This window comes from Amblyomma mixtum, chromosome 1 (genome assembly GCF_055824585.1).
Source record: "Amblyomma mixtum isolate Tamu chromosome 1, ASM5582458v1, whole genome shotgun sequence".
NCBI classification, from domain to species: Eukaryota; Metazoa; Arthropoda; class Arachnida; order Ixodida; family Ixodidae; genus Amblyomma; species Amblyomma mixtum.
This window is the reverse complement of record NC_143012.1, coordinates 152,784,565-152,795,744: the sequence shown is the minus strand read 5'-3', so window position 1 is coordinate 152,795,744 and position 11,180 is coordinate 152,784,565.

Below are 11,180 nucleotides of genomic sequence, written 5' to 3'. Positions count from 1 at the left end.
TGGGAGGGCTTTTCTGACGCGTCTCGTTTCGTCGGCGTCTCTCGGTCCTCTCTCCTGGGCCTCGCTCGAAGCATTCGTCGCTTCGTGCTGTTGCATTCTGGGCCAGCCGAGTGGGACGCGCGCCGGCGTTCTGGGCGAGCCGAGCGGGACGCGCGCCGGCGCTCCGGACCAGCCGAGTGGGACGCGTGGCGGCGTTCTGGGCAGAGCGCTAACATGTTGAATTGCAAGGTACCAACGTGCCAACAGGCCCAATTGTTTTTATCAGTGCTCGATAGGTACAGTTATAGGCATAGTTGTTGCCCTTTGCTTGGGAGTTGTTACTGAGTACTGGAGTTTGCGAGCAATGGGTTTTCACAAATTTTTTTACATCGAATTGAGCACGTGTAAAAAGAGAATAGTGCAATTTCTTAATAAAGGTCATAATTTATTAGTTGGAAACCCCAACACACATGACTCAGAGTAGCTTAAATAGAATGAAAAGCTGCACATGCCAACAAATCGAGCAACAAACGAAACAAAACCGAGCGCTAAAAAAATGAGAAAGCAAGGAGGGGCACGGGAGACTGAACAACTACGGATAATGAGCTTGCAGTCACAGAAAACGCAGTTTCCAGAGTTAACAGAGGAATGTTTCAATAGAACAGCTGACCTCGTTACCGACTGCTGCGTGTCTAACACACAGACAGGAATAGCATCGACACCCTCGAGATTTTGCAAAGAGAAGAGACCATGGCATGATATAAAGCACTCTCTTCTCTAATCGATGATAATGAGTGGGTAGTGTATCGTCACTGTAACAACATCTGCAAAACTGAATGTGCAAAAAAAAATGGTTTTCGTTCGCAGTTTTCGGTTCTCAGTAAAATGAAAGCAACACAAATGTTCAAGGCAGCATTCACTTTGTCTTCGCAAAAGGTAACCTTATAGATTCGGAGGTCGTGGGTTCGGATCCCACCGGCGGCAGGTGGTTGTTTTTTCTTCTGCTTTTCTAATCAGTTATCTTTAAACGATAACATATTCAGTAATATTCTAAATTGATCAACACCACAAAATAAATAACTTAAAAAAAAATCCCCTGTGCCCCTTGGTTTCTGTGGCTGTTGGCTTCTGTCATATTTATAACGAGCCCCTCATCCCCTTCCCTTGTTTGCTCTATTATGAAAGGAATGCCGAATATTTACAGGGACACGACCTTTAATTAGTATACTTCAAATCACTACCATGTGCGCGCTGATCATAAAATTTCTTCACCACAACCACAAGTGCAAATAATTATTATGATTTATTTCACTCAGTACAATCAATACAGAACACAGCCATTTAGCCCAACTCCAGGATTAAGGAAATGAAAAGAATTTACAGTGGAACATGCTCTTGCGTAGAGACTACCAAGCCATGATCTTAAAGTCGAGTACGATACCTCCCACGCAGTCGGTAGAAGACATCTTTGTGGTTTGTATATTCACCCGATGGGAGCAGCACACGAAAGTGATAGTAATACCTTACCGTCGCACTGTTAAGCCAGCGGGGCAGTTTGCACTTTGGCAGTTTCCAACAGAACATCAGCTCTTAGCGTGCTATGGGCGTTTCGTCTCAAAGCCCACCGTCTTTTCGAAGGTAGGAGCGGCAAAAACTTCGACTGCAACCGTGCCCGATATAGTGGAAAACGAGCGCACATACGCAGCCGTCGAGATCGTAGCAGAACGACAAAAAAAAAAAGGAAACCAACACTTAACTTTCACGCTGAAAAAAATGTGAGCAGCTGCATGTAACATAGTCACGAGATGACCAAACCTACGCAGGCCATCCAAAGCCGGCAGCTAGTGCCTAAATGACGAATCGATCTCGGTCTAATTGGATGGAATAAGAGCCGCTACTTGCTACTTTGAAAGAACGTGAACGGGAATATTTTTTTCTATAAAAGAGCCGCTGTACTTTCAGGCAAACGCGCAGCACTAAAACATCTTTTATAACCAGTAACTTGTATGGGGTTTTAAATGTTTCTAAATCACAAATATGCAACTAATTATTTTACTGATTTGTGTCTGCCCACTCAACACATTGGGTAGAACTCCATTGCTCTAACTGATGTCGCAGGCGCTTGGTTCTCAGACCGTATCGAGCCCCGCCTTCGCAAGCCTTTCTCATAGACTAAGTTTAACTCATCATGTCCTTAAAAGTCGCACCTGTCCCTGCAGGCGGCGCCAGTTATCATAAATGGACTGAACAGCGCACCGTTCTAGCAATCTAGAAAAGTGGGCGGACGATTGTATGAAACTTCGCGGCAATATTCACACTATCATCCCGTGACAGAGAAATTCCCAATATTACCTTCATAGACTACGAGAAAGCATTTGACTCAGTCGAAACCTCCGCAGTCATACAGGCATTGCGGCACCAGGGTGTACAAAACCATATGTAAAAAATGGCTGAGGCTTAGCTAAGGTTAAGCTTAGTCAGATGCGAAGCATATTGATGGCTAGGCTTGGTAATACATGGCTTTCCTTGGTTGACGTTCATCCCGCTCTTCATCAGTCTCTGTGGCACGCTGAAGCTTTCGCTTCTCGTTCAAATCAGCCCTGCTTCTAGGCGGCATCCCAACACCTGGCCGCCTCGTAAGTGCCCGGAGAGCGAGGCAAGCTCAGCTTTATACCGCTGCTGTAGCGTCACGTGGTAAGCTGCAGCGCCTCTGATGCGGAGCCTCCACCGCCGCGGCCGACCGCGCGAGCCGGCAGCCCATCTCTCCTCTGCTGTGACGTCATGTTGTCACGTGGTGTCACGTGGTCACGCTAAAGGTCAATGGTAGCTCCACCGCCGCGCTCGACGGGCTGTAGTGTAGCTCTAGTAATATGCTTCGCATAAAATACTGGAAGGTATTTAGAGCGGCTGCGTAGCCACAACCGTCCTCCGGAAAGAAACCAAATCCAAATAAGGTTGGGTGCTAGGGAGGGAGACAGAAAATCTAATTTTTTAGTCGCCGCTTGTTTACAGAAGTATTCAGAAATTTTTATTGGGAATAGGTGAGGATAAAAGATAACGAATACTACCTTAGTAATCCGCGATTCGCTGATGACAATGAAGCATCAAAGAACTGGAGAGGCAAAACTCAACGGCGGGTCTAAAAATTATTATGCAGAAAAATAATTCAATTGCTTTTTAATTTCAGTTTACTAGCAAGGATGGAACAGTTTTTGTGCAATCTAGACATGTTCTTTTAAAATATAAACAAGTTTGAAAAATATAGTTTCCTGATACAGTATGACATTTGGTAACAGAAACGGCTATCGTATTTTTTTTTTACATCGGAAGAAAGTCATAACTCTCAAAACAAGCCATACAATAGACATAGAAATTCGAAACGCAAAGCGTGGCGGCCACAGCTACCGGCCTTAAAGGGACACTGAAGAGTTGAGGAAGACACTGGGGAAGTTGGCTTGAATCAATAAAATAGCAGCTCCTAAACACAAAAACAACACTCTTTCCGAAAACAAAGCTTTTGTAAGGTAGAAAAGAGCAAGAACCAGAGAAGTAAGAGAAAAATGAAATAAGAGAAAAATCACCACAGATCTCTGAGGCTAACAAACGTGCACGAAGGTTACGTATTTGGCCTATATTGAAGTATATAAATTTTGTTCTGAAACCAGCAGTGCACTTTATTCACACAGGGAAGACAGAAAAAAGGCAACCTGAATGTTGGAAGACAAAGGAAACCTGCAATTGGCGCGCAGCAGACGGCCAGCTGAATTTCAATATAATTTGGTGTGCATCGCGGCTATGCGTTCTGCGTACGGGTATGGTTTCGTTATGCGCCTCGATTTCCAAGGGCGGAGCAGCAAAGGACCTCCAAATGCTTCCCTAAGTGCTTCTCGGACGAAGTTCGTGCAATGGCACGCAATTGGGACAATGAAATATAGCTATGCATAGCCAATGTTCAAAGCGCCTTGACGTTAGCAAACACACCGCTCGGCGTGTTCGCTTCGTCAACGTACCAAGACGCTGGGCTGCATAACCAGCCCTACGAAGACTAATAATACAGAATAAAATTATGCTCACACGTGTACCTGTCGCTACATATCAGTTGTGACTCCGGCTCGGCCGTCACAGCGCCGCTGCCGACTTCTCAGCGCTAGGACTTTCTTGCCAGACCCGCCGCCTCAGCCCTCAAAAGCATCGCACGGTGTGTGGAGTTGAGGTCGCTGAATGCAGGCCGCAGTTGTTTACGAGAACTTCTTTGTCTGAATCGGGAACGGGATCCATAGGCAGGAGAGCAGCGCAGCACTCGGCGCCAGCAATCATGGAGTCCTCGCTTCCGTTTCCGCCGATTTACGTCACTCTTCTCCTATTTCGTCATCGGAAAGTCCCGAGTTTAAATCGGAGCAGCGGGGACAAAAGTTTTTGAACTTGGAATTCAAATCTCTTAATAATAAATTCACCTTTCCATGCCTGGCAAGCGGCAACAAAGCCACAAAATGCCGAACTATCGGATTTTACTAAGAAAAAAAAATTGATAGCGTTGTCCTCAGTGTACCTTTAATTTTTACTGCGAGGAGGAGCAATAGAACCAATGAATCCTGAAGAAAAATAAACTTCAGCACTAAAAACGCAATTTCTTAGGGTCATCGACCTTTCCTGGACTAATATTTCGTTGTTTTATTTCTTTCCAGGAGACTTCTTGACTGCGGTATAACGCAGCATTCATAGCCGAATTCTCATTTACTACTCAGCTTCTGTCAAGCAGCTCCTTAAACGCATGAATTTACTTTCTGTTTACGCCTTACTCGAGCGTGGAAGCGAATAAACCAAATACTCCATCTTGAGCTTTGTGCTGTTTTTCTGCTCCTAGTAAGCTGGGTCATGGAATTTAAACCAAAAGATGAGTGCTGGCTCGTCTTTTCAGAGAAGTTTGGAAAGTTTTTCGCTCCAATGAAATCCTTACACCATGCACCTACATTCATGCCAATGATGCTCCTAGTACGCTACGTTACAGCCCAGCGCAGCAGTTTGAAATGGCACAAATTTTGTGAGAAAGACGCACAGTGAGTGCCATCATAAGTTTATGGAAGGCGACTTTAGAGAAAAGTATCCATTCCTTGGCACTGAAGGCGTAATGCTTGACATCTGTTGGAGCTCTGTGTAACTTCTGTAGTGACAATTAGACTGTATATATCACATCCAGGATGGACGAAAAGGCGACGTAATTTTTCTCACTAATATAGCCTCTGATTTACTGTTCAGTACAAGTCTACGTGACGCTGCTGCAAGTCTCCGTAAACTATGCTCACCACACAGGTGACCGAGGGTCTCTAGAAATTGTTAAGACTACTTACAACGGTGCACGAATACACACAACCAGCAGGTGTGTAAGTGCGGATAGCTAAGGTAAAACGAGCCGACTATAAAATCAGTGACCCGTATAGACTATTGAAGGTTATCCTGGCTACTCTCGCATTTTAACTTCAATATGATCGCCTAGTTAAGACGAAGCTGGTCTAGTTGAGAAGAAAGAGACACTGAAGCTTCTGCTACCACAAGGCAAATGCTAGTCTTCAGATTCGATTTCCACTTACATTTGTTTCGCTCTTAAAGGAGTATCGACAACTAAATTCTGGGTGCATGCTTTCTTGTTTGTAACGACGTGTAAGGCATATTTGTACCTGGACTGTCACGCTGTATCCTCTACGACCGCTAATAATTTGTATTCGAATTTCTTTCTCGTGCTGTTTTAGTTTCGGTTCAGCGGCCGAACGATGACTGTGACTTCGTGTCACATGAGGCATGAAAAAACTGCAATATTGTCGCTGCTCCTACATTCGTTGTCAATCTGGCTCTTCAGGAAGGCTGGCTTCAGCACTCTAGTGATTTAAAACGATGAAGCAGCGATTATATCGACGTTTTTCTATGCCTCACGTGACATATAACCACACTTGCACGTCGCAGCCATCATTCGGCTGTTGAAATAGCAACCAAAACAGCATTACCGAAAAATTTGATAAATTTTTTAGCGGTCGTAGGCGAATGCCACACGGTGACTCGGGCATTGTAGTGTCTTGTACATCATTGTAGAGAAGAAATGATACCACCAAAATTAGACTTCGGTACTCCTTTAGGATGTTAATGATAAACGTACTTAGCTGGCCTTCAGTATTCGGCGCAAGAAGTTGGATAAATATGGCGGAAAATAGTCCAAACGCACTTCCTGTGCCTAAAACAGGATAAGAAGCATCATCAAGTACATAACGATAATAGAATGATCTTTCATGGCACAGAAATGACATCGTTGCTAAAATGCACCAAGCTGTCAATGCTCAATATTGTAGATAAGAATTCTGGAAGAACCATGATCTGTGTACTCTGCTGCACGATGCCAGCGAAACACTGCCCAACCTGCGAGCTCGCTATGTGCGGCGTTCAGTGCGGAATGAGAACAGGGACGCGTCGACCAAGAAGATGCGGCGCGGCTACGGACGGTCTAGACACGCTCGAAATGACCAAGCGCCCAGCACGCGTGGTTATGGGAGTCCACCGCTGTATTTTCAGTGCACTCCCACTTCTAACCGCCAACTCCAAGCTCCACGAAAGTGAGAGTGGTCTGTGGAATTGCTTTTGGAACGAGTGATAAGCGTAGATAAGAAGGAAGAGACTACAGCGCTGAGGATGGTCGTGAACGGGATAACCAAAAAACAAAATAGTAAGATTGCGCTGAGGTAGAACCGGAAGTTCACCTAGTCGGTTCGACATGTGTAAACGAAAGAGCGTTGCCGCAAAAGACGAAGGAAATCGAAAAGACCGCACCAGCTTGTCGATTTCCAGCGTCCTATGTCGCTGCGCTTGTTTCTTAGAGACACGACGCTTGCCCATTTATTAAGCAATGACACATCTTTAATGCTCAAAAGTGTGCGATTAGGCTGTACGGGCCCCTATTGGCTACTGGGAAGAATATTGCCGCACTTAGTTTAGACATCACTCTACCGGCGCCCCCGTGCGGTCTGTCTTCGACCTTTGTCGCGCGCCGGACTTCGTCCTCTTCTGCTCGGTGCTAGGGCCTGCCGGCTGCGCTCTGCCCAGTGTGCTCGCCAGGTACTGTTCTACAGGGATAGAACGTTCTACCGGCGTCCGTGACATTTTTGGTGCAGCTGCTGGGTACGATCTATGTACGAAGAGGTCCCAGGAACCTCCAGCGCTCCGTCACACCTCCTGGACACGACACCTGTCCACAAGTCAAGCCGCCGCTTGAAAGGCTTAGCCCCCAAGTACAATCCCCTCACCGCGCCATCCCGCAAGATGACCTCTACGGTGGCCAGCCAGACCTTCCAGCAATCTCTGAGTTCGCCACCGCTGCTTCTTCATACGCCTCGTACGCCCTCGTCATTTCATGGTGACAAGTTTGAGGATGTGGAGGACTGGTTGGACGGGTATGACAGGGTCGCTGAATTTAATCTTTGGGACGAGGACCGCAAGCTTCGGAACGTCTACTTTGCCCTCCAGGACGCCGCCAAGACGTGGTTCGAAAACCACGAGTCCGCCATCCACACCTGGCAAGACTTCCGGCGGCAGTTGCTGGATACGTTCAGCAGCAACGAACGGAGGGAGCGTGCTGAATTGGCCCTGCAATCGAGAGCGCAGCAGCCAAACGAGAGCGTGCCGATGTTCGTGGAGGACATGACCCGGCTTTTCAACCGCGCTGATCCTTCGATGTCGGAAGCCAAGAAGGTGCGCCATTTGATGCGGGGAGTGTGGGAGCAATTGTTCGCTGGGCTCGTGCGCGACCCCCGGCTACAGTCGCCGATTTTGCGAAGGAAGCGGCAGGCATGGAGCGCGCCCTGCAACAACGGTTTGCGCACTACGGCCGTACATCAAACATCACTGCTGTGGAGTGCCACATGCCGAGGCCCGGGGATGAGAACACCTCCCTCCGAGAGCTCATCAGGAGCATCGTTCGCGAAGAGCTGCAGAAGCTTCGCTCTGTGGAGCAGCCTCCTAGTGTCACCGCCATCTCGGATGCTGTGCGTGACGAAATACGCCGCACGGTGCCGCCCATTCCACCTCCCCAACCGCCAGCGCCCTATATGATGACATATAGCGAGGCATTGCGAAGTCCTGCGCCACCACCGCCGGCGTTCTACGCTCCTGCCCCTACCGCGCCGTCCCACCGATTCCCGTATACGACAGCGCTGCCAGACGACCGCCCACCCGTCACGAAGGCAAACATGTGGCGAACGCCGAACAACAGGCCCCTGTGTTTCCACTGCGGCGAAGCAGGCCACATCCGTCGTCATTGACCGTACCGCCGGATTGGCCTGCGCGGCTTTTCGCCAGACGCACCCCTGCCACGCTATGGTGAACGACCCCGCGAGATCGATCAGTACCTAGCGGCCAACGTCCCACCTGCACCCACTGCCCAACGCCAGTCCAGGTCACCGTCGCCTCGACGGTTTTCTCACCAGCCCGCCAGTCCTACGTCCGGCAGTCCTCCAGCCCGCGCCGGGAAAACTGAGGACGGCGACCCCCGGAGGTAGGGCCGCCGTCACGGGACATAATGACGAACATCCTCCGCTCACCGACGTTAGCATGCGACCCGACCTCCGACCCCACGCCGCGACGACCTTTCGACGTCCAGAGACGCCTTCGCTTGACGTCTCAATTGGACAATCTGAACGACCCTTAAGTCCGACGACTTTTCGACGAACAGAGACGCCTCCGCTTGACGCCCCAACCCGACCGCGAGAACGATCACCTAGTCCGACGTCCTCCACAAAGCGTTTTTCTGAAGGTGACCAAGCTTCGTCTGAAATCCCGGTCATCGTTGACGGCCGCCGCGTGACTGCTCTCGTAGATACCGGCGCCGATTTCTCCGTCATGAGTCGTGGTCTGGCGCTTGTCCGTAGGAAAGTACTGACACCTTGGCCTGGAACGCACATCCGGACAGCTGGAGGCCATCTGGTGACACCGCTTGGCGTCTGCACCGCTAGAATGGATATTCGTGGTGTCACCTTCACTGCCTGCTTCGCTGTGTTGGCTCATTGCTCGAAGGACCTCATCATCGGGTTTGATTTTCTTCGGGAACACGGTGCGATAATCAACCTCCGCGAACTTGTCGTGACGTTCTCACCTCAGTGTGCCATAGCCGACAGCAGCGAGCCCGACAGGCCTGTTTTTCGCGTGTGTGATGACAATGTCACGCTACCACCACGCTCCAGTTTGTTTATTACGGTAGAATGCTCCAACCCACGCACGCCTCACGGGGTTGCGGAAGGTGACCTGTCGTTACTGCTGAGTCAACAAGTCTGCGTTGCGGGGTGTTACTTCCCTCCGCGGACTGCGAACGCAGCTTTTTGTTACCAACTTTAGCGCCGAATACCGCCACTTGCCGCAAGCAACCGCCATAGCCTATTTCGATGAACTTAGTGACTCAGTCTCTCACTGCGCCTTGTCCCTCAACGATACCCATGCATCGACGTCTGACGCCCCCGTTATGACTGACGTGAACCCGGACCTAACCGCCGATCAGAAACACAGCCTCCGTATGATCCTCGACTCTTTTCGTGACTGCTTTGCGACCACTTCTAAAGTTCGGCAAACATCGGTCGCTAAACACCACATTGTAGTGGATGAAGGCGAGAGGCCTATACAACACCACCCCTATCGAGTGTCTGCGAAAGAACAAGAGGTGATTCGGAGGCAAGTTGAGGAAATGCTCCGCGACGAGGTTATCCAGCCGTCAACAAGCCCGTGGGCTTCGCCCGTTGTGCTGGTCGCCAAGAAGGATGGCACTCTCCGATTCTGCGTCGACTATCGCCGCCTCAACAAGATTACTAAAAAGGACGTTTATCCGTTGCCCCGAATTGATGACTCGTTCGATCGCCTGCGTCATGCCCGATACTTTTCCTCTCTTGATCTACGCAGTGGGTACTGGCAGATCGAAGTCGATGAACGTGACCGTGAAAAGACCGCGTTCATAACCCCCGACGGTTTGTACGAGTTCAAGGTGCTCCCCTTTGGCCTGTGTACCGCTCCTGCCACCTTTCAAAGAATGATGGACACTGTCCTGGTTGGCCTCAAATGGCAGTGTGTCTCGTCTATCTTGATGATGTGGTTATTTTCGCTGCGACCTACGAAGAACATCTCAAACGCTTGAGTGCAGTATTGACGGCAATCCGATCAGCCGGTCTATCTCTAAAACCCGAAAAATGCCACTTCGCGTACCAACTGCTGAAGTTTTTTGGGCCATGTTGTGACACCTGAGGGCGTCAGCCCCGACCCCGACAAGACGGCCGCTGTAACTGCGTTCCCGACTCCCACTGATAAGCGAGCTGTGCGCCGGTTTCTTGGCCTCTGCGCATATTACAGACGCTTCGTGCAAGACTTCTCCAGGCTGGCTGAGCCTCTCACACGGCTGACAAAAGACGATCAGCCTTTCGTCTGGGCACAGGAACAGCAGGATGCCTTCGAAATGCTCCGCAAACGCCTACAAACCACGCCCATTCTTGCCCATTTTGACGAGGAGGCGGACACGGAACTTCACACCGATGCCAGCAACATTGGCCTCGGTGCAGTCCTCGTCCAGTGGCAAGATGGTTTTGAGCGCGTGATGGCTTACGGCAGCCGCACGCTGTCTCGGTCCGAGGCCAATTGCTCAACCACTGAAAAGGAGTGCCTAGCTGTTGTGTGGGCCATAACGAAGTTCCGGCCCTACTTGTATGGTCGCCCGTTTCGGGTCGTGAGTGACCACCACTCACTGTGTTGGCTCGCGAATCTTAAAGACCCCTCGGGCCGGCTAGCTCGTTGAAGCCTTCGCTTGCAAGAATTTGATGTAACAGTTGTCTTCAAGTCGGGCAACAAACACAGCGATGCAGACTGCTTGTCCCGTGCTCCTATCCCGTCCAGCTCTGATGGCCTCGAAGATTACCCTTTATTTATTGGTGCTCTGACCACGTCCGCCCTCGCTCAACAACAGAGGGACGACATGGAATTGCGGCCACTCATCGATTATCTTGAGGGTACCGCCTCGTTACCGCCTCGTCTATTCGCGCGTGGCTTGTCGTCGTTTTGCTTGCGAGATGGCGTCCTCCACAAACGAAATTACGGCCCGACGGACTCTGGTTACCTGCTCGTGGTTCCAACGGCGCTCCGCACTGACGTTTTGCAGGCATGCCACGACGAGCTTCCTTCCGGCCACTTCG